The sequence below is a fragment of the Aulonocara sp. 'chitande type north' Nkhata Bay genome, linkage group LG3 (genome assembly GCF_057382095.1).
Source record: "Aulonocara sp. 'chitande type north' Nkhata Bay isolate Kocher_YH1m ecotype deep benthic linkage group LG3, A_spYH_male_GT1.1, whole genome shotgun sequence".
NCBI classification, from domain to species: Eukaryota; Metazoa; Chordata; class Actinopteri; order Cichliformes; family Cichlidae; genus Aulonocara; species Aulonocara sp. 'chitande type north' Nkhata Bay.
The window spans coordinates 47033593-47057930 of NC_141346.1; the positions used below are offsets into that span (position 1 = coordinate 47033593).

At 42.5% G+C, this 24338-nt stretch overlaps 1 protein-coding gene and 1 long non-coding RNA gene across 3 annotated transcripts in view; one reads left to right on the forward strand and one right to left on the reverse strand.

Moving 5' to 3' along the window:
* Nucleotides 1-24338, reverse strand: part of ppargc1a (peroxisome proliferator-activated receptor gamma, coactivator 1 alpha) — a 310372-nt gene that overhangs the window by 252667 nt on the left and 33367 nt on the right. The gene's annotated exons all lie outside the window — the stretch shown is intronic.
* On the forward strand, nucleotides 20447-22641 carry LOC147335878 (uncharacterized). The gene is made up of 2 exons (XR_015127202.1): nucleotides 20447-20813; nucleotides 21708-22641. It is a non-coding gene; the product is annotated as an uncharacterized LOC147335878 (long non-coding RNA).

The following is a 24338-nucleotide window of genomic DNA, read 5'->3' on the forward strand; positions in this document are numbered from 1 at the left end:
TGACCATAACTCCCCATACCATTTGTGCTAGACACAAAATTCAAATGGAACGGGAGAGATGAGAGGATAAGCTATATGGAGATATTTGATGTGTCACAGTAGCACAAAACATTCACAAGGTAATGTTGTCTGAACGCAGACAGAAAAATCAGCTTCGCTTGGATTTTAACTCCTCAACCACTTTGGGCTGGGGAGAAAAATTCAAATGGTTCGTGAAAGATGAATATGATGCAATAAGATGATATTTTGTAAATTTACCAACAGAATTACAAAATAAGTCCAGGTAGCCTGTATGATAAAGGTTAAAGATAGCAGATTCAGCACATGCAGTTGCAGGAATATCTAAAATCAGCTGAGCCTCAGACAGCAACAGAATACTTTTTTCTACAATGAAAACAAAAATTTTATGATAATCTCAAATGAATCTTTGCTATTTGTACCAATGCCATATCTCCTACTGGTTATTAAGTGATGAACACCAAGCAGAACTCCAAACTCAAGTTTTTGACCATTATGAGTTCACCATCCTTGTACGTGTAGTGTGCTTCCGGTGTGGAAGCATGAGATTCGAGGCACAGCAAGAGCGACCTAGCTATTCTGGAACTTTTCAAGTGTAGCTAAACTGCCTTTCCGCAACAAATCAATCTAAAAGCATAAAAACAACTCATTGCCATTGTACATGGAGGTTCGGAGGGAGACTTTTAGCTGGTGCCAGTAACTTTCTCTAGTCTATTCCAAGCCAAGAAATTCAAACTTGGAAAGAAAAAATATATATATACTCTTGAGAATCCTCCACCCATTAACTTCTGCTTATCAAAAATCAGCATCACGGGGGCGTAGGAGCCTACTCCCAATCCAGCCTCTTGCCCTATGGCACATACAGTAGAGCAAGAGGCTGGGCATACCCTGGAAAAGTCACATGTCTATAACCAGGACTAACACAGAGAGACAGGTAACTATTCATACCTATGGCCAAGTCGCTATTTAACCTAACACGCATTCTTTGCATGAGCCAGAATAACCTGAAGGTACCCAGAGAGAACCGATTCAGGCGCAGGGAGAACTTGTGGACTCCACATGGGAACAGTGCTAGCCACAGAACCGATCATGGCAGCTGTGTGACACTTGAATCACCGCTAAGGTGTTCAGCTAACTCCAGATGACATATCTCAAATGGCTAATGGTATGTAACAAAAAAAGATTAAGCAAAACCAAAAGGCATGCTCAGTCACACAAAACCATCTAGTTTTGTGTGACTGCAACAAACTTGTTTACCACTGATAACAAGTGTCTACAACTCACAGAAAATTGAACAAACACCTGATATCACTTTTTAGTCAGCTTATGATCAAAGTGCGGTTTTAAACATCAAATGAGAAATCTTAAAGAGCTCGATAACTAACAGTTTTTCTTTCCCCTATCCATTTCGGTGTGCACACATTCATTATGTGGCACGCTGAGGGACATGCAGTAGGACATGCTAAAAGGCCCTCTGTCTGCAAACAGGCTGAATACACACATTACTCACCCTCCATCTTTTCTAATCAGTCTTTGTCGTGCCACAGATTCATCACAGTCATGGCACGGAGGAACAGATGCCACCTTGCTTCATGTTAGCGAATGCCACAAGAAACACGGAGGGTTTTCAAATACTAAAGTGATTTACGAAGAAATACTCCAGAGGCAGATGGTTGGACAACAACACAGAACAACCTTTGGAAAAAAGGAGAAGAAGAAGAAGAAGAAAAAAAAAAAAGAAGTAACTTTCTGTGTAACCCCTTTAATTTGTTTCATTCTGGGGTGGGAGGGGTGGCTGTTATCATTCCAATTCAAGTAATTAAAACATCACTCTGCATGTGCCAGAGAACTGCTGTTTTTCTCTTTTTTTTATTTTTCGCCTATGCACAGGGACTCCGAAGCATCAGCACATTACAAACCAATTTCCCTATATCAGCTTATATTCACATTTGATTCTGTCGCAGTGCTGATGGGAGTTGGAACACGGGTCTCTGTACACATGAATCTAAATAACGTTATGAGCCTGGCGCAGAACTCATTTATAATCCAATGCCTTGGCTGAATTCCATTATGAGCCCCCCCCTCTTTTATTTGTAGGAAATAAGGGAAAACTGAGATTATAAAAATGGCATCAACATATAGTCGCTGGTTGGAAGCGTTGGCTCCGCCGTAAAAGCTATAGCACGGGCACAAAAGGTAGCCGAGGACAAGGTTTTATGAATTATCCTCCCTTTGGGGACAGCAGCAATACATCAGCTTTGCTTGCTGAACTTTTATCATAGGCTATTGATACTTGCTCCCCCACGGGCCTCATTTTGAACTCGGGTCCAAGTGCTTCATGTAAAGACACAGAGGCTGCGTGGGGGAGAAAAGCCGAAGTGACGTCTTTCTCTGCGTGGTAACCGGCCGAACTGAGGAGGCTTAACAACGCAAATTAATCTCAACCTGAACGTGTCACCATAAGCACCTGCCTTTATCACAAACACCTCAAACACCTGTGAGCCGAACCAACATCTGGACCAGAAGCGATAAGGCATTTCCTGCTACGAAGGGGGGGAAGGAAAACTGTTTTGCATACACTGAACTTTGGAGGAAAGTCACTACACAGACACTCAGGTGTCACAAACGCAATGTCAGGATGGTGAATCGGGGACAGCGGCCCCAGCACAGCACTCGGAAACCTTGAAACATCTGGAAAATCCCTTGGTGAGCGGCTGACAGCCGGGCTGGGAGGAGGTGTCAGACCTGAGTGACACACAGATGTGCGGCCACGTGCCCGTCCGAGGCTACGAGGCTGGGATAACTCATTAATCAGAGGACCCCGCCAGCCGGAGGGTGCTACCGCCGCCAAGTGTCTCCCTCCGCAGCTCACAGACAAATTCTGTATTATCTGACAGCTTATTTCCTGTTCCTTTCTGTCACATTTTCAGCCTGAAACTTTTCGATAATTGGCACAAATGACCACAGCTGACAAATACTAATGCGCCCACAAAACATGATCTATCCTCTTTATAGTTTGAGACGCAAAACAAGAAACTGTGGGCTGTATATCATCATTACAGAGCTACTATACAGGGATTGGGTGGGGGTGTGGGGGTGTAAGAATGACAAAGGGTTACCTGTCACCTTGTCTTGAGTCGAGGCTATTTAATTACTTATCAAATAGCCTTCAATGTCAACAGACTAAATCTGTTTCATAAATGTGCATGTAACAATTTTTTACTTTTTCCACTTCCCAAGGGGAGGAAAATCAATTTTAATCTAAAGTCCTCAAGCCATTCCATATGTATGTCCCAGTGCAGCATACTGTACATCATCTGAGGCAATAAATGGCTGTGTGACAGAAGAGTGGGGAGGGAGGAGGAAGAGGAAAGAAAAAAAAACATAATTGAAGTTGTTGTTTGCATTGCTTAGTAAGGCACTTTTTGCTGAGTGGTGCCAGAGTCGTGTTATATTGTATTGTCAACATTCCTAATGAGTTGCTCTTATAATTTAGGGAGCTGGGCAGCTGATGAAACGATGGAAGAAATAGATGTTCGGAGAAAAAAAACAACTAAATATGAATCTTTGCCTGTCTGCCATGTTGCTGGATGATTACAGCTACTGCGCACCCCCCCCCCACCCTTTCGCTTTTAAAACAACCCACTCGTTCTGATGCTTTTCTGTACGTGTTAGTCACTCCACAAACCCTCCACAACACTATATATAGGAATGTTATGCAAATGTGAGAAAGCTAATGCTCTTTTTTTTTAAGTGTGCTCTCTGTGAGATCGACACCAAGGTTGCTTTCTTAATTCAACTCGGATTGCATTTTCTGACCCTTAATCCCGACAATGGCATTCGGGAGGGAGGATTTCACATCCACTTAAAATACATATATATTAATACCGAGTTTGAATTTGTTTATTTCTGTCTAAATGCTAAAAGGGAGGAGCTGACTCCTTTCATCGTCGGTTGGACTCTTGGCAGGCGAAATCCCTACAAATTAGCTAGAATGACAACTCCGCCTTAAGCGTTGGAAGGAAGCTCATTTGAGGCCAACATCTAGAGACTAATCTATTTATCACACTTGGCATTAACTTGACCAAACGGCTCAGACCAAATGCAAATCAAAACATTTGTTGGTTGTTATGTATCGAATCAGTGTGTTACACAAAGCGATTTTTTTTTTCTCTTTTTTTGTACATTTTCATTTTTCTTTCCCCCCCCAAGTGATAGAAAGTCAGGCATGTTTATACATGAAATGCCCAGTGAATATTTGCTCTGAAGGGTTTCCTCCATGAATCACAATAGCCTTCTTAGGAGGAGGGGGGGGTGAGAAGAGGGGGAGCGAAAGAGAGAGAGGAGAAGATGGACAAATCTGCTTACTTTGGAGCTTATTGAGCAGAATGAGTCATGCACAGAGATAAAACGTGACTGCAAAGCAAAAGGTAAGGAAAGCCTGACGAGAACAGAGGGGCGAGGAGATGAGACGGAGGAAGGAGGGTACGGAGAGGTGAGGCAGGAGAGGGGCGATCACGAGCCGAAACAAAGGGCAGGGAAGGGGGGAGGGGAGGGGGGGGGGGGGGTCAAGAGTATAGATGGGAAGGTATAAATATGTGTACATGTATATATATGTGTGTGTGTGCGTGTGTGTGTGGTGAGTGAGTGAAAGCAGGGAAGGATGGCAACATTAAAAAGGCCAGATGAAATTAGTTCCATCAGGTCTCTCTGATTGTTCTTTTTATAGTGTGACCTGCCACCAGGGGAGCTGCTGCCTTCTGGGAGTGTCACAGGCAGGGTTGCTGACACACAGCACTTTCAATATCACTGACTGAATTGTTCAAGGTGTCACTATTGATAGTGACACAGCACGTTGAAAAGGAACCAGCCTTCACATTTTGCCCACCACCCCACCCCCGTATCCGCTTCGCCCGCCTTCGGTCGCCGGCTTCTTCTGCCGAGGCCGATGTAATCGTTTTCACTCCGTTTTCAAAAAACTGTAAAGTCAATGGGGGTAAGGGGAAGTCCGCGTGAGAGGGTGGAGTCCTCTGCTTCAGATTTTTTTCTTTTCTTTTTTTTTTTTTTACGACTGAACAGCATCACTGTGGCTGCAAATCCTCCTTCCGTTTCCCCTCCTCCTTGTCAATGTCATGACCCGAGTGTGGCAAACCTCAAACCTGCATTGGATTTCCTCTCATTCAGAAGGAATAATGGCTAAGGGGTTTCTAGGCTACTTGAACATTAATGACTCAGGGGCCTTTAGCTGTCAATAGGGACCAGGTCTCAGTCAGGCACAATATACCCGGGACAGGAGGCTCTTTTTAATGCTATTGATTGTTTAACCTGACCTTCAGCCATGAAAAGAAAGAGAAGGCAACGGAGAAAGGGAATGTTTCCTGAGCAACTGAACACCTCGGTCTCTCTGTTTCCCCGTCTTTTATCCACTGCTACACTCCCCCGATTTATCCTATCCTTAAGCCCAGCTTCCTCTCCCCGTCTCACTGTAGTCTTTAAAGCTCGTCCAAAAGAGTAATCCCCATAACTAAAACCAAAAAAAAAAAAAAAAAAAAAACATATCCAATTCTAACAGGATGAGATAGCCAAAGCACTGGTTTGATAGCAAACAAACAACCCTCTTCTTTCCTCAGGACCTGTGCAGGATTATCAATCCTCATGGAAATAAACATCATTTAATATTTCCTCAAAAGTGCCACCGAGCTGTACCCATCCATTGTGCTAAGTCAAAGTGCTGTAATTCACGCAATGATTAGAAATTAAGCAAAATTTAGCATTCGGATGCCATTTTCATTTATTCTCTGAGACAGGTATTATTGTTGTTTAAAGAGCCACCTGAATGACTGCGTTAACTGTACGTTTAAGAAAATGGAAATCCGCCGGCCATCAGGGGAATTTACAAAAGCAGAGAGGCAAGTTTCAAAGCCAGCAGTTAAGCTTGTTGACACATTTTAATCTAGGAGAGCCAGACGTGCGCCTCCCAACCCATGACTTTGTGGGGAGATGTAAAGGCTGGAGTGTGCTTGAAACAGATGTCAGGCTCTCCCCCCGTCCCTCTGAGTGTGATATGGAAGCCATCAACATCACGGGCTGCATTCATAACAGCATTATTGTACCTGGGCTCGGCTCAATTGGAATTCACTACCACGCCACTGCTGTTAAGGCTCTATCTTAAAACATGCACCTTGCTACGTATGGAAAATAAGCTCGTTACCTGCTGGAGGGAGATGAGGAACCCCGCTGGCTCTCAGCAAACTCACCTTGAGGCCCAAACGGCCTTTTTATTTTCTATTTTTTTGGGGAAACAAAGTCTCTACAGTTTCTGGAAAACAAGGGATGTGCTATTGATCTTTAATTTGCATAATCCATTCGTGATTACACGGCTAATTTTCACCTCAGGTTTATCGTAACTCTGCCAAACTTTGATATGACCAAACGTGAGCGCATTTATCAAACTAAGTCCCAATTTCAGATCAGATATTTTTCATTGCAGTATCCTGGATATGGAAGGAATTCTTAAAAAAAATATCAATGAAACAGACACCATCAGAAACTCCACATCCAGAGCAACGTAACTCATGTTATGCTTTGCTGTTTTGTGTACTTAACTACAGCCGAGGCATAGAGAAAAAGCAAGAAAATATCTGATCATCTAAAAAGGGGACGACTCAAAGTGTGACACTACATGAGTCTCCATCAGATCGTCTTTGTTCCCTTGAATTAGCTCCAGTCCATCAAATCCCACACATGCATGCCCTGTGAATGAACAGAAAAGTGATGAAAGTTGATTTTCGCTCTGCCCGGGAAGGACATTTTCTGCCTAATTGCCATGCCAGTTGATGCCCTTATGTTAGAAATATGCCTACAATGACTAATGCAGTGCAAAATCTCCACCCCGCAGATTACACAAGCAATTCAACTAATACATTTTGTCAGCTAAATGAAAGTTAAAGTGAACCGCTTGGTGCTGGGGACTTCACTGCAGGATGCACCAGAGCTCGCCGGTGGAGTAAATCAAATGTTCCTGAGAGTTGAGGCTGTGCCGTTACATCAGTGACCTCAGCTTTCACAAGACCGTCCAAAATCTAGCTGCACTGACTGACTATAGATAGCTGGATAAAATCTGAATGATTCATCAATATGTCAAAAAAAAAAAAAAAGATTAAAAAAAAAAAAGCTAGCTTCATTTCTTCATATTTCATTATTTCTCTCTTCACATCTCCGAAACCGTTGCTACAAACTGTAACAGCATCAGCCAGATTCAAGCAAAGAGCTGCTCAGGATCAGTGAAGTCTTCTCTGAAAGCTCCATAATCAAAAGCCAACTCACAAGCTCGGCTGTCACGCTGCAGCTTATGGGGCGCGCACGTCACCGTGAAACTTAAGTTGTACATAAACATCACTGTCGCTGAACCAGATAAGCGACGGGGGCATGCATGGGGGAGATAGCGGAGGTCAGTCCCCTTGTCCATTCATATTCTCCTCTCCCTCTCTCTGTCCCCTATCATGCTAATTATAAGATTTAGCTGTAATCCCGCACAAAGCCGCGGTCTGCCGTACAGGAAATATTTGTACTCCTGCAAGCCACTATCGCGCATATTGTACATTCCCTACACTTAATGGGTTATGGAATCTCTCCTCACCTCTGCTCGGCGGGGGTCGCACACTTACAATAGTTACACGGACTTATGCAAATCTGGTCAGCTCTCCTGCAGTGTTTGTGTGTGAGGCGACGCGTGTAGTGTGGAATCGCTGGCATAGCGGTGGGAAGGTGGCGGGGGAAGGTGGAGGGGCGGGGGCAAAGAATCAGAGTGGAGTTTAACTCCCAGCGGGATAGGTTAACAGAGTAACACAGCCTGAAGGTCAATTATTCTAACTCATTTGTTTGTTTAGGGCTGAGTGGCGCTGCTTTATCAAGGCTAGCCTTGACACACTTGGATATTTGCCCTCTCAACGGCCCATGCAAGGTAGTTTTCTCTCAACAATTGATTGAACACACACCTGCGCTTACTGAGTACATGCTGATTGCTCAAAAACAATCGGGCCGTCTCTATAGGAAGACTGCGGCTGTAGATAATTCATCAGAGGGGGTCTATTGTCTTTCACACAAAGACGGATAACTGTCCAGTTGTTGGCGGCCAAGGTCTCGGTCCAGCGGTTACGGTGTTCCAATTAGAGGGGACACAGAAGAAGGTCTTGACCCCCATAAACCTTGTCAGCGGAGAGCTGTCAGTCAGAGCACGGCAAAGGGGAGGACCCGTCACCTGGCACGATGGGCAAAAGCGGGCCCGTCGTGATGAGTGCGACATTGACCCAAGCGCTTATCTCCAATCGAGCATCTGCTGCAGATGCAGGCACGTGGGGGGGGAGGCGCTGGGGCGAAGCTGAGCGAAGCCCGCATCAGTTACGGGTTAAGAACACAACGGCACAGATGAATGAATGGCCATTCAATTAGAGGTCACCTGGATGCTTCCCATTGTCATGCACGTACCAGATTAAATATCCTGATTGCCCGAATGTGTCCTCTCATCTCTAGAGAAGCGGCAACATGTCACCGCAGAGCTGCACGAGGCCCCTTTAATCTGAGCGAGGAACGGCAAAGTGCTGTGAAGTTGCAAAATGCATCGCCCGTGCTTGGAAACCGTTTCACGTTACGCCACGAAATGGTCGGGGGAAGAAGGTATTACATCAGACTGTGAAGGAGTTATTTATTCAAGCCACCGTTTTAAAATGCATGAGATGCAAGAAACAAACAACAAATCTAAATGGAGATGATTCTTGTGCTCCGAGATGTTTTGATAGCAATAAGGAGATTTCACATGTAACACGACAGAATCTGAACCAGTTAATGCTGCATGATTAACTGGTTATTTTGTTTTGGGAGAGACAAAAATGGCTGACAGAAATCCCAGTACAGGAGTTGCTGATGGCTGTTGGTCTCAACTCTTAAAGAGCTCTGATAGTTGTACGCAGGTTGCCAGGTATCATACTTTTTCAGGTTACTTTAATTTCCATTTTCTATTATAAAATTCTAAAAAAAAACATCGTCATGTTTTCTTTTATATCTTCCTGCTTTGCTTAGCTAGAAAAACAACTTTTTTATTTAGTCATCAACTTATTTCTCTCTTTTTTTCCCCAGTTCAGATAGTTTGAAATCTGGATCTTGCGTAGGGAATGCAGTCAGGGTGAATCTATGTCCAACTTTGAAAAAAAAAAAAAAAAAAAACAACCCAATTTTCCAAGACAGCCCTCACAAATCTTTCATCTCGTGCCAGAACAGAGGTACCGTAGGAAAAGTAAAATGAAAAAAAAAACAAACCTAGCCAGCAGTAAACACAGTTGCTGTTGCAGCACAGTCACAGAAGCATAAAGCAGCGCCAGTACAACAAATGCACTTCGAGCTCTGCCTGCCCACTAACCTGCATTTCCTTCTTCTCCCTGCGCAAGTGGATTCGGGAACAATCTTCTTTGTGAAAATCTAAATTTGGAAGACTTCGAGGAGGTGAATATACTCTATAAATGGGATCAATTCTTTTAAAAATGCAAAATAAATTATAAAAACACACAAAATGAATTCCACAGCTCATCAGATATTTGAGGACAGAAAACCTCCAGAATGGATCAATGCTTTGAATGAAAGGCCCTGTATCCTCATGTTATGTTTATTCAGAGTCAAGATAACTCAGTTCAGTGACTTTGTGCCACTCATTGGACATCAGAGGATTAGAGTTCCTAATTAAAATGATATTATTGCAGGGGAAGTATCCATTGATGATGGGAGCAACGTGATATTTTGTGGCCTGAGGGTTCATTTTGAACTTAGGCCACTGGAATCGGCAACTTCTACAGAAATAAAACAACAACCAGAAAGAGTTGACAGACTTCTGAGAATCCACATATCAGAATTCTGTTCCTCTCACCCATAGACTGTATGCTCCCACCACTGTGTCCACGCCATGTATGTGTGCACACCAAAGATGCAAATAAGTGCATTCGCCCTCACTTGGCAAGGCGCGAAATGTTCAGCTGCTTTTCTGCCAATAATATTTAAGCAGTCTGGCAAAAAGGACTGTTAGAACAAAGGACAGGTTAAGGAGAGACATTGTTAGCCTATCTTCAGTTTCAGTTAATACGACTGTGTATTTGCTATCTAAATAACTTTATGTACATATTTAAAGTAGGAGTCACATCAGCACTGTAAATGATGCTAATATGCATACGCTGCTTTTGCGATTAACTGTGACCTCACAGCTAGAATCCAGCGCTCTGTGTGGAGTTTGTATGTTCTCCCTGTGGTAGGTAGCCTGGCTTCCTACCACAGTGCAAAGAATGAATTCTTTTGCCAAAAGTAACTGTGGTGAATTTTGATTTTGTGACAGCCCTCATCGAAATTAGCTCAAGTGATTGTTTAAGTCAGTCCCTGACAGTATCACGCATACTTGGAAAAAGAAAATACCCATTTTTTAAATATTACATTGGCGCTGCGTTTCTTCAGCTTACCAAGAATCATCTCGCACTTATTTCAGGCATTAGATCACACTGATTATCATCCCACCTGGTCCGTGCTGTGGCTTTTCGGCTCCTGCAATATTGTTCGGTCTCACATCCTTGGAGAACTCAGACAAGGTGTTGTCACTGACAACGCAAACCATCCTCCCCTCCTTCTCCGCTCCAGACATGTGGAGGATTCCTTGACACTGACAACCAAGTGGCAGTGCTATGACAACCTGTTAGTAAGGTAATGTGTGAGCGTGTGTGTCTGTGTGTGTGTCTAAGGGGGTGTTTGATGGAAAGATGATTGAGGGGACGGAACATGGCAAAAGACATGCAGCTCTAGTCGCTGTCACTTTGAGGGGTGTGTGATAAAGTTGTGTGTCTGCAAGCCACTTGTTTTTCTTTCCGTCTTTAACTCCTAACTGAGCACGCCCTCCCGTCCTTTCCCAGCGCTGCTTCTCCTCCTCCTCACCTCGCCTTGTCCCAAAGCCCAGCACAATACATCAACGGGTGTCCAGACCGCCGCTCTGTAATAACTCTGCAATCTCGGGAGGAAATACTCTGTCACAATGCATGAGACAACATCTTTTTTTAATCAATTGAGCGAAACAAACAATGCGCGCTGACAAACACTGCCAACAACCACCAAAAACACGCTGAATGAAGAGTGATACACAAATGGAAAACTAAATTACTGTCACCATCTATCTGAGTATAGATCCCTTATTGGGAACGGATGAAAGGAACGGAGAGAAAGACGGCGGTGCGAGGAGAGAAGAAAAAGACAAAAAGAGATGAACGCGTAATCTTTAAAATTACAACCATTCTAATTTTGCCCCCTTTCATCACTTTCAATTATTAAGCGCCGCCTTTAAGAGCGTGTTACTTTATAACTACAGAAAGACCAATAGTCCCTAAAGCTGCACGTTACATTAGTAGACTATGTGGAGAGCAAACGACTTTCATTTAGCTTTACAGCTGACTCGCTTTTATGTCCCTGTGAAAGCTATCCTCAGAGCCAAATGGTCACGTGCTGGAGAACGCGAGTGGGGGAAGAGGGGGAATAAAGATAGATGTGAGGAGGGAGTATATCAGTCCATGAGCACAATGGCTATAATTAATCATCAGCTGTGTTATTTCTTATCGGGAGATTATTTAGGGGAGGAGGGGCTGCAAGATGAAAAAGGTGGAAAGAGATTGTTCAACACAGGGAAAGGTGTGCACGGGAAGCATTTTAGGTGCGATGCATTTTAACAGTCACATAATCAAATGAATATTTCAGACACAGCGAGGCAGACTCTGTAGATAAGGCTGAAATACATTTTTGGGAGAGTTCATCAAGGAAAAATTGTAACTTTCAACACAAACAGCCACAAATCTTACTCCAATAAATGGATCCATCCATTTTCTTCTGCATAGTGGGGGGGGGCTGGAGCCCAGATACCATAGGGCAAGAGGTGGGGTCAATCTGACCCATGGCTAATACAGAAAAACAGACAACCATTCGAACTCATGGGCAATTTAGAGTCACCAGTTAACCTAACCTCACTAAGTACATGTCTTTGGACTGTGGGAGGAGGCCGGAGTACCCTGAAGAGAAAGCAAGAAAATACAGAGTCGAACTCAGGACCTTCTGGCTGTGATGAAACAGTGCTAAACACTGCGTCACCATGCTGTCCATTGCCAAAACAGTAAATGATTTAATAAAAATCTGCTGTGTCTTTCAGCTTCATTTAATAAACATAATTTCCAATAAAGAGCTGTTTGAGTGGCGTCATGAAGAATTTTGTATATTCTCTAAAAAGCAAAGATTACAGCTAAGACAAAAGTAAAGATAAATTGTCTTTAAATCTGTAGTTACTTTGTGTGCTCATTAAGTTTGTTTTGCTGGCAGAAATATAGAAAAAGGGAGAATCTGAAAATATTCAAACCACCTCCTGCAGATCGGTCCCCTTTGTTCTGAGCTGCTCCTCAGACTAGGCATGCACAAAGTTATACAAAGATGTGTTCAGGTTCCATATGGCGTAAAAAAAGCAGTTTTTTGGCTTCATATGGGAGTCAAACCCTGTACTCTGAGATTAAAGTCGCTTTTATCCCATCAGTTTATCCTGTTCCACCTTGTCGGGTTTTTTTCCATTTTTGTTTTTTAAATACGACTCAACTGATCTCATCTGAAAAGACCTGTGATTCCCCAAAGCTTCCCCTCGCAGGTTGGTTTTTTAAAGCCTGAAAATGGAACCTGGACGAGCAGGTGAGATGAAGGAGTTTGGTTCCCTTTGAGATGATCTGAGTTCCAATAGGCTAAAAGGTTATTATGGATTTTGTTTTAGGTTTTTTTGTCCAGTGATGGTTTAAGTTTGCTGTCACAAAACTTCTCTTTGCATGTGTGGCAATAAATACCAAGTTGTGTTAAGATAAGAAAACTAACAACCAAGATTATGTTCATTTTGTTTTCAGATAAATCGATAAAGAGGCTAGCCAAGGAGAGGTATCAGTACCTTGGTAGACTCCCCACCCACCACTAATTTAATGATGCTGATTTTTTTCAACATAAAAATTTGGTCCAGCAAGAAAGGCAGAGCCAAAATGTCTGTGCAGGGATAAAAATAAAAATAAAAAACATCCTGATGATAGAAGATTTCAAGACCATGTAGCCGAACTACAATATAAAATCCAATGACAGATTACTAGATTCCTTATCTGCAAATTTAAACCCCATTCACAAAACTTAAGTTATACTGGATTTAAACTCTTGACAGTCTAGTAGAGCAAAATAATGTGTCTGAATAAAGTTCACAAGGTCATAACAGATGGCTAGTAAGATATTTGTGCAACACTGCTTTTGATATTCTATGCTTCACTACATCCCCAAACGAAACAAAACCGAGAGGGCCACATATCGATTCTGTATGCTGTGGCATGGCCTTTAGTTGGCAGTTTAGTTGCCCACAAAAACTGGGGTGAATAAAAAGTACCCAGTTCTAGTTTTCCAATGCAGAAAGACATTTTAGGAGGGAAAAATTGGTTGAAATCTTTTCCTGATATTGTGATATCTAAACAAAGAAAGAAAGAGAAAAAAAATCCCAAGCGCATATATATATCTCTACACCGAGGTGCAAAACAACTCTCGTCTAGTCTCAGGCCAAAAGGAAATAAGAAGAAACGGTTATTTTTGCAGCGAAAACACTAAAAATCAATACAAAGCATACCAAGGACCCTGGGAGCTGCTGATGAAAGCCCGTCACCTTTAACTGACCTTTAAGCAGCTTTAATTTGCTACTTCTATCAAGAGCAGGATTTGCAACATGACGCATCAGGCAGCAAAGAGAAAGTAATGATTGCTGTGGTGTAATCCTGCTGTGGTCACATTTAACATCCACATAAACATGAGAATTCTTTCAAGTGAAGGTATGAGATGTTAGGCGTTTGGGAGGAAGTTGGGTCTTGGACTGGTTTTGTTGGCTTGTCATTAAATTTCTCACAGCTTAGTATCTCCGAATACTACGGAAAACAAAAAAAAGGAAGTCTAGATGCGATAGAAGTAGAAGCAACACCAGAACCGCAGAATCTTTTGACTAGGTGGCGCTTAACTGTTTTACCATCAATACAGGATCAAGTACCCTTTCTAATGGCTCTTATATCGATGCCCTGCACTTACAGAGCCACCGAGCCTCCAAAATGTCAACAGTGGCATTTTATGTGCTAATGCCATATGGGTGCAGTGGGGTGGTAAAAAGCTTTTCCTCCTGCACGCTACGCTCAAATGCTAATACCTCGCCACTCTGTGGTCTGCTTCATTTTCACTCCCCGTTATGCTAGATTAGCGGCTGACGTCTCACAGCGAGCGGCCAGCTTGCGTTGATACAGAGGAAGTAGTTCGTGGGTGGCCATTCTGACTCAACCCCAACAGATTGGTGTGCCGTACAAAGCGAGTACACTCAGTGCTCTGCCCCTTCCAGCTCAGTTTCTGCACGGTAGCAAGGTGAAGGACCCAAGTGCAACCTGTGCAACATGTTCCACAGAAATAAAAATTATGTAACTGCCATATTTTGCACCCAGAAATAGCACAGTGGGGCTGGCACAGTGTTGGGGAGCCATGCATGACAGCACCTGAGAAGTGTGACAAAACAAAAGCTGCAGGAGACATCAGTCAACCGTAGCTTTAGCATCTTTTTTTCATTTCCCAATTTGGCTCTCGCCTTTTCACTGCTCACTTTGTTAAGGAGTTTGCCTTTTTCTTTAAACTTTATTAAACAGATTGCAGTGCTGAAAACTATTTACTCCAACAGGTAATATTTTTGTGCCCTCAAAAGTCCTGAAAATCTGAAAATCTGAAATTGTGGTCCAGTGGTAAAGATAGGTAGAGTGAGACTTGGTCTAATAGCTTTGCTCTTTGACAGGCGTACAGTCTCTTTGTTCCTCATCACACTCCATAACCCAACTGACGGCCATGACTCATTTTGTCACTCATCTCCCACACAAAGGCTGTCCTTGCCTTTTTGCCCCGTCAACTGACTCGCTCTAAATCTTTCTGTAAAGATGGGAATAGCACTCAGGCTTTCCTCCCAGAATGGATTTGAAATTAGGTAGATAACCCCTGGAGCGCTTACTCTTTCTGCCATGCCTTGCACACTTGTCACGACCTGCAGGTGTGCCAACGCCTCCTCACTTCCCCCCCAACCCATCCCCCACTTGTACCCCCATTCGGCCTGTGATGTGACAGGAACAGAGCACAGTGGTTCTCTGCAAATTGCAGGTTGTAAAAAAGAAAAAAGAAAGAAAGAAAAAACGCTGAGGCCCAGAGAACGACGGTGTTTATCTGCTCCGAGATCTGCAGATGAGCTGACTGATCTAAAGCAAGCAGGGCTCGGGGCAAAATGAGATTTCTAATCCTAAACAAATTCTGAAGCAATGCGGAACAAAAGAGCAGAGCTCCCTTATTTACATAGGTTGGTATCACAAACACAAAGCGACGGGGAGGCAGTCCAGGCAGGCAAAATGTCAACCTTGTTTGAGTGACCTCATAATGCAGATTAACACTGACATAACCTGCCATTTAGACAGGCTCAAGTAATCCGGAGGGTTAAGATTATTTGAATATCAATAGCTTGTAGGCCTATTCACAGATTCATTAGGATGACCATCGCTTTACAGGACAGAGAATTCATTTTGGAATGCCTCAAAGCCGTATTGAAATGTCACAGGCGCTGTCACTGAGATTTGATCAGTTTCAGGGCAGCAGGCTGAAGGCATATTAAGCCGATTCTCAATCCCCAATCATGGAATCAAAAGCTTATGTCATATGTTGTGTGTACAGGTCATACATTTAGGTCTTGTCATGATTTAGATATGCTTAAAAGAGCCTGAAACCAACGCTAGAAAAATCTAACACCACGAAAAGTCAAGGAATAACAAATGGTAAATGGTCTGTATTTGTATAGCGCTTTAGTTGGTCCTAAGGACCCCAAAGCGCTTTACACTATACACAATCATCCACCCATTCACACACTGGTAATGGCAAGCTACAGTGTAGCCACAGCTGACAGAGGCGAGGCTGCCGGACACTGGCGCCACCGGGCCCTCTGACCACCACCAGTAGGCGGTAGGTGAAGTGTCTTGCCCAAGGACACAACGACCGAGACTGTCGGAGCCAGGGCTCGAACCGGCAACCTTCCGATTACAAATCAACGCCCAACTCTTGAGCCACGATCGCCCCACAACAGATAATAACAAGAAGAAAATCTTTAACATATTTGGATGGTGTCACGTAAAAACAGAGCAGTGACTTATTGTATGTACATACTACTTTAGGCTAATAAGTGTAATAGTCATTATGACTATTAGAGCGACAGTAAATGCCAATGCTGTTTATTATTTTTATGGTTAACTAAATGTGCGCTCGTGAGAGTTTCCTTGTTTTGTTTTTCATACATGAAGGTTTGTTTTCACAATGAACATAAACGTAAATACATGGATTATTGTAAATAATCAGATCAGAGGTCATGGTGTTATTATCGCTTTTACATGGTGTACAGTAATCTCAGGCTTCTTTGTTTACTCAAAAAAAAAAAGTGTTATGTCCTTGCAAATATTAAGTATTGGATGGGACACAAGACACCTGATTCTAAACGGACAGAGTTGCACTGAGCACGATTTCTAGCACAAAAATAATTATTGACAAATTTGTGTCTGATCTTATCTGTACCTCTGCCAAGTCTGATCAAGTATAAACCGATCACCTCTCGTGGATCTGCATACTTACTAATGCCTGATTTTGTGACAAAATCAGACAGAGTTTTGGATTTTCGCCTATTTGTAAATGAGAAAAAATGTTATACATTTTTATAAAGCTCAGGCGAAAGCCAGCATCTGAGATGCTTTTTGCTCTCCTCATGCAACAAAAGCTTCCCCAAACATTTACTGGCTAAGACAGCTTGGACTGTAAGCAGACTACAGAAACGAGAAAGCTTCTTGTTCCAAATATCTTTCTGCAAAAATATTCTGCATTTTATATGCACCTACTCATTTATAGTGCCGTACATGATCCTATATGCCCTATATTATCATTTCAAACTTGAAAGTCTAAACACCTACTTGAAAAACATGGCCCTTATTAAAACAATGTCATTCTTAGCCTGCCAATACTGGCAAAATGTGCTGAAGTCCTGTTTTAAGCAGTAGGTTATTACAGTACTATAGTATACTAGTATACTATATACACAATGCAAAACGTATATATTTTTGTGGGCAGTTTATGCAGTCATTGCTTCTCAGTAATCTGAAAGACCATCCTCGCAGCATAATTGTGTTCACTCGCAGTGATTGTACATCTGCCATTAAATGGTAAAGATAACGCCCACACTTAAACTCATTGCGAGTATCCAAGCATATCCATCCACTGAGAACAATTTGGAAACATAGTCTAATTTTAGAGCTATATTAATTTTTTTTAAAGAAAAAGAATCTGATCTCCTCCAAATTAATTAGGCAGGGTTGAGTGAATGTAGTGAATGCTGGGGGAGCAACCGGGTAATCAAAGATGGTCTTAAATCATCAGTTGTTCTACAATACCCCCGCAGCGAGCCCAATGAAAGAGTATTGGAAATTAAAAAATGACCATCATTTATTGGTCACCGCTTGAAGCCAGCCACCAGAGCAGAAGCCCGATGGCTGTTCCAAGGCCTGTTTGAGTCCACGTCCTCGCAGGCCCCCGCAGTCACACCAAGATTAAGAGCTCTGCCTTTCCTTATGAAAACACAGTTTCTGGGGCGATTCCAAGAAGCGGAGTCTCTCTTAAAATCAGAAAATGGGCAGTAAGACAAAAGGCTGTGAATAATTTACACTAAATAAACACTTTCTTCAGAAGAGTTATAGTTACTGTTTTAGTGTATGCAGCATTTAGTACCTTTTGAGTTTGTCATACTGTACATGCGTTTTTAATCACATATCTGGATTATGCATGTGTTGTGCACAAATTTGATGGAGCAATTGGACTCAAGACCTTCTTGCTGTGAGGCAACAGTGCTAACCACCACGCCACCCAAATTTAATGTAAAGACGTAAAATCAGGATGGGCTAAAAAGTAAAATGCAACATTGTAACGGGTGATATAGACCAGCTCTTTTCTAGTCCCATGTTGCCTCTTCACACACATGAACATGCACACTGCATATTGAATGTACATGAACATTCAAGATGCAATATGGTTTCTTCCTTAAAGACACTTTGATGTGAGGACTGCAGGAGCGACGGATGGGCCACCAAACTTCCAATTATCAGACGACCATTCAACTGACTCTGAGCCACAGATGCTCAGACACAACATAAAAGACGAGGCTTCTGTCTCCTCTTATTCTTCAGACATTTTGCATCATATGTTCATTCCTCCTGTGCATCCTCTACATGCCCTCCTCCTTTCTGAGGAGATGTTGTTAGCAGTTGTGTACACAATAACTGCTGGGCAACAGTAGGGTCACTTTAGGAAGGAAGCATAAAATTACAAAACAAGAAGTAGATTGCAGTTGGTGCATGGACACACACACGGACACACACACTATACATTATATTGACATCCAGCACATGTGAACTGGTTCCTACATGGAAAGCTCTACTCAACTGAGCAATACAGCTGATCATTCAGAAGTGCCAACCTGAAGCTTAGGGCACAAAGAAAAAAAACAACAACAAAAAACCCCCCCGCAGAGATCAACAATCCCGTTCAGCTGACTCCACCTTATGACCCGGCCAAAACAAAAAGTCCCTTTTCATTTACATGGAGGGGAGTCAGCTGGCAATGTTTCACACCATGAGACCTTGGCACAGGCTAATGGACATTCATGCTCTCGCTGCAGCTGGCATCAGTTCCTTTCTAAACCTATGCAAAAGGTCCAGTGACGCAAGGTGGAGTATTTTGGGATGAAATGCGTGGGTTCCCAGAGAGGGACTGGATGAACACGATTCCTTCCTATTCCAGCATTCCAGTGGAGAAGTTATTTTTGGGCAATGCTTTACAAGGCATCAGGCACAGTGGAGAGAAATACCACACAGTTGGAAGAAATGAGTGCATGACACATCTGACACTGTATGAGGTCCTGCCACCAGGGATAGGTGCTAAAACAGCTATATCCTACATATAGCCATTGCAAAGCTTTTGGCTGGAGAACAAGTCTAATTTTGTGGGTGTGATATTGTTCCCCACTTCTATAAAAGATCAGCTTCACAGCTTGTGGCATGTCAGTGACTACAGAAGCCATCCCTGATAGTACGATTATATTACAAACTTCTAATGTGATAATACGAAGACTATTATGCATATCTGCTTTATTTACACTGATGAATTAGATTACACCGGTGGTTTTGCAAATGAATGTTTGTCTTGCATTTTCTGCAAGCTAGAGATGAATAACAGGGCACAAGAATCAATGTGAACAGAACAAACACCAGAATCTGTTGGCTCAGGAAGCCACTACACATAGCAAATACAGGAGGACACTTTTTTTCTTTTCTTTCTCTAATTCATATCTTCTCTTGCACACAGAGGCTCATTACATTATCAACACCTTCCTGGGCACAGTGCCATGTCCTAGATTTACACAGCACACCTTGCACACTTCACTCACATACTCAGAGCAAGAGAAGAAAAAAAACAAAGAGGCCATCATTCCTTTAAAACTTTTTTTCTGTGGTTCACAAGCTACCAGTTTCCGGGTTTCCTGTTGCAATGCTTTATGCGAATCTTGCATTTTCTCTGTTCCTGGGTTTCATGTAAAGCGATCCTGGCACGCTACTGTTCCGGACCATCTCGAGCGATCCATTACTCAGCCGTGCCAACTGCACCCTTTTAAGTATTCCAGCTTTGGCAGCTTGTAGAACAGGCACACAATCAGAAATTTCATCCCAGGTGTCTCTTGTGGTGCATGTTTCTATTACAAATGAGTGATTTTTCTTCTTTCCCAGTGTCCACATGCATAAACATGCCCTGTTTATACCCTGCGTGGATAACCATTAAGTTTACATCTCCATCAAGTCTGTGTCTCAAAATTAAAATATTATGAAACACGGTCGATGGCTAAAGGAGAGGCCAGTGTATATCACTCATAATAACCTGCGAGCAAAATAGGTAATTTCACCATGTGGGTTTATTTAAATGTGTTTGGCCCCAGGCTTTCAGAACTGAGCCAATGGAGATTCTGATTGTATTCAGACAAGGACAAATGGGCACAATGCATTCATTGAAGCTCATGCAATAATTAGCTCCCGTCAGGCCCAAGAAAGGTTGACGGTTGAGTGGTTGAAATATTAAAGTTAATAATTAGAAAAGGGGGGGAAAAAAAGAAGGTGAGGGCCAAATGTGAAACATGACACAGCTGCTTGGAGTCTAATAGTCCCCTCTCTGACATGGTGCTTGCTCAGTGGCTAGTGAGAAGGTGACACGAGGTGACAAGTGCTCGGGCGGATTTTAGAAGTGGTTGAAGTAAGGCTAACCTAACTCACTTTTTCCACCCTGTGTGTTTGTGTGTGTGAGCTATGTGCGAGTGTGAGAGTGCAGTAAGCCACGGTGCTCCACAGCTCGTTCTCCTAATCGTGCGGAAACTCAGACTACTTACAGGAGCAATGAGGGAGGTAATGAGAAAGTAATTTTTACTAATTTCAGCCAGCTCTACTTCCATTCTGTATGATTGTGTGTGCCGTCTGCATCATTACGGGCAACATCTGCAACGACTTGCCATGCATACACCACCAAGAAGGCTGAAAAAAAGAGGGAAGAAAAGAGAGCGACAAGGAGAGGAGAAAGACAACAAGCTGGTGAGTGAGTTTTGATGTAGCTTGAAGAAAACAAAGCCTGCCAATCCTCCATGCTCATACTGCCTCCTGTTGTCGGGATTCTTACTCATCAAGGTGGTTGTGGTCTGAGACAATGAAACCCTCTGCCGAGATGTCGTTTCCCCCCCTTCTCCCCACAAGTCTGTCGCCAAGCAGCTGCCGCTAATCTCTGTTAGCAGAGCCCCACTAAACAGCTGACTACAGCCTTTAATCTGGTCCCACCACAATCATTACCTCCGGAGCCAGGAGCGGGATGGCTAACACAATTGCAGAAGAGTAAACAAATGGAACCCGATTTGTGTCCATTTGTCTGTCGTTCCTCTAGCTTTCATGTAATCTCATTTGAATATTTGTTGAGGAGCCAAAGCTGCTATCGTTTCATCAGGCTGTTGCACACGTGTCCTTGCCTCGGGCCTGTATTTGCGCAGTCTGCCTGATCGCCCACATCCAGTTGTGGCAATCTTTGTTTGCTTTAAAATGTTTGGCCAACTTGAAGCTCTTTGAGCTTCAGGTTTTCCTTGTGCTCTGTTTCACCTTTGGTCCCCAGGAGATCAAAGAAGGAGCTTCTCCTAAGCGTGAAAGCAAATTTCTTCAATATGGTATAACCTCGTCTAGGCAACTGGAGCTCCTGGAGCTCCCCAATTCAACGCTGACTTCTATTTGATCTATAATTTTGCACTGCTCTACCACTGACTATATTTAAAAGATGATGGCACCCACTGGTTTCTCAACTCTAGAGAAAAAGTTATTTTTAGCCGTTATCCTTTATAGACCTTTCAGTATCTTTTCAAGGTCTTCCACAGTATTCAATCGCTCTTTTCAAAATAAAAACTGATATTCTACTTGATACTGATTCTGGTCATTCTTCTTTCATAGATCTGCTGGACTTGACCTACTCATTGAGCACATGGAGCACTGTGCAGAAGTCAAGGGTTTGGCTCTTAACTGGTTTAAATATGATATTAAGCAAAGAACCTTCCCAGTAAACATTGGAAAATACTCTTGTGTGTCAGCTATTATGACATCTGGAGTTCCACGGTGGTCTGTCTTGAAACCTGTTCTTATTTTCTTTGTACATGCTCCGTCAAATTCTTCACCAATGTGACAAAGTGGCACATTGGTAGGCTTAAACTTATTTACCACTTTAACCTTTAACATATTGATAATTTATCCCATGTATTTTACAGGTGGCCATAATGCTTTAGTTTAGACATTGCTGGTGTAACTTTTCTATGCATACTATCCCGGGTTTGTTTATGGTGGCATTACGTTACAATTTACATTCATGGATATGCTTTTAAAGTAAATACTGCTGAACCATCAGGAGATTTGAATTTTCTTCTGTTGACAGGTAAATGTCTGGTAAATTATGTTTGCTTATGTCGCTTTGGTTATACTTACTTTTGTTTGTCCCTTTGTTCAGGTCCTATACCCAAAACAGGTGTGTGGGAGGGGCTAGCCCAGCACTTCCTGTTTATATAGGGTCGTGACTGCATCACTGGGTACAACCAAATGAAGGGTTTTTCCTTTTGTATAGTGATGTTTATTTTCTTAAAAGTAACCTTTTGAATTGCACTGTATGCAGTGTTTTAATTTTCAAACCATTTGGCTGTGTAAATAAGTTTGTCAATTGGATGAATAATTTATTCCTGTTTCTTTGTTTAGATTGTAATGTTTGGTCTAACCTATTTCTAAATGGTAGAGACTAATGAGGTTCATTTTTGTGTAAAACAAGTGAGATTTTGACAACCAGTGTTGTGTTAAGATGGTAGAATGGAGATGCCAGGAAATAAAGTACACTTAGAAGACGTATGACCAGTCTGCTGATGCTGTCTACTTATCACTTGCTCTATACTACCTCACAACCAACATAACATCTTTTTCCATGACTATGCAGGTGATTTGCAACTATATTTAATTTTCAGTTCACTGCTTCATAAGAAGGCTCAATGAATGCATTTTGGATATAGAAAAAAATTGGATGTACCACAGTTCAGCAGAGGTCCTATTGTGTGGCTTTCCAATATCAACCAATAGGTTGATGGTTAGCCTGGGGTTTTTAACTCCTTTTATGAAAAACTTGAATTGAAAATCTTGCAAATTTATTAAAAATAAAAAAATAAAACGAAACATCTACATACATATTCACAGCCTTTGTTACATACTTTGTTACAGTACCTTTGGCAGCAGTGAATGCCTCAAGTCTTTTTGAGCACGATGCTGCCAGCTTGGCACACCAATTTTTAGGCAATTTCTCTCATTCTTCTTTGCAGAACCACTTAAGCTTCATCAGGTTAGATGGGGAGCGTTGGTGCACAGCCACTTTCAGATCTCTTTATAGATATTCAGTCAGGTTCAAGTCTGGGCTCTAGCTGGGCCACTCAAGGACATTCATAGAGTTGTCTTGAAGCCATTGCTTGTTTATCTTAACTGCGTGCTAAGGGTCGTTGTCTTGTTGAAAAATTAATCTTTGCCCTAGTTGGAAGTCTAGAGCACTGGAGAAGTTGCCATCAAGAATGTCTCTGCAAAATGCTGCATTCATCCTTCCCTGGATCTGAAAAACAGCCGCACAGCATGATGCCGTCACCTTCCATGCTTCACTCCAAGGATGGTATTGGTCAGTCAGGATGCTTCAGGCCACAGAGTTCCAATCTCAGTTTCATTTGTTTGATCCGAGTAGTCTTCAGGTGCCTTTTAGCAAACTCCAGGCAGGCTGTCATGTGACTTTTACTGAGGAGTCTGGCCACTCTATCATCTAGGCCTTATTAGTCGAGTGCTACAGAAGCCATTGTCTTTCTCAAAGGTTCCCCTCTCTCCACATAGAAACACTGGAGCTCTGTCAGAGTGACCATCTGGTTCTTGGTCACCTCCCTGATCGTTCAGAGTGCCCGGAAAGAGTCCTGATGATTCCACATTTCTTCCATTTATGAATGATGGAGGCCCCTTGGATCTTTAACAGTGTAGAAGCTTTTCTGTATCTTTCCCACATCAGTACCTCAATGCAATCCTGTCTCGGAGAACTACAGACGATTCCATGGCTTTCATGGCTTGGTTTGTGCTCTGACAAAAATAGACAGGTATGTGTCTTTCCAAATCATGTCCCAAAAACTGAATTTACCACAGGTGGACTCCGATCAACTTGTAGGAACACCTGAAAAATGATCAGTGGAAACAGGATGCACCTGAGCTCAATTTTGAGTGTCATGGCAAAGGCTGTGAATTCTTATATATGCGTTATATTTTTGCTTTTCTTTTTTTTTTTTTTAAGTTACAAGAACTTCAAGTAAACATTTTCACTTTGTCATTATGTGGTAATGGGTGTAGAATTTTGAGTTGAAAAATGAATTTAACCCATTTTGGAATAAGGATACAACATGACAAAATGTGGAACAGGTGAGACGCTGTAAATACTGTCCAGATGCATTGTATATGGGAGCAACACATCTGCTTATAAGTACTAATTAAGGGAATCAAATCAAGGGAATTATCCAGAGATTTTTTTGTACC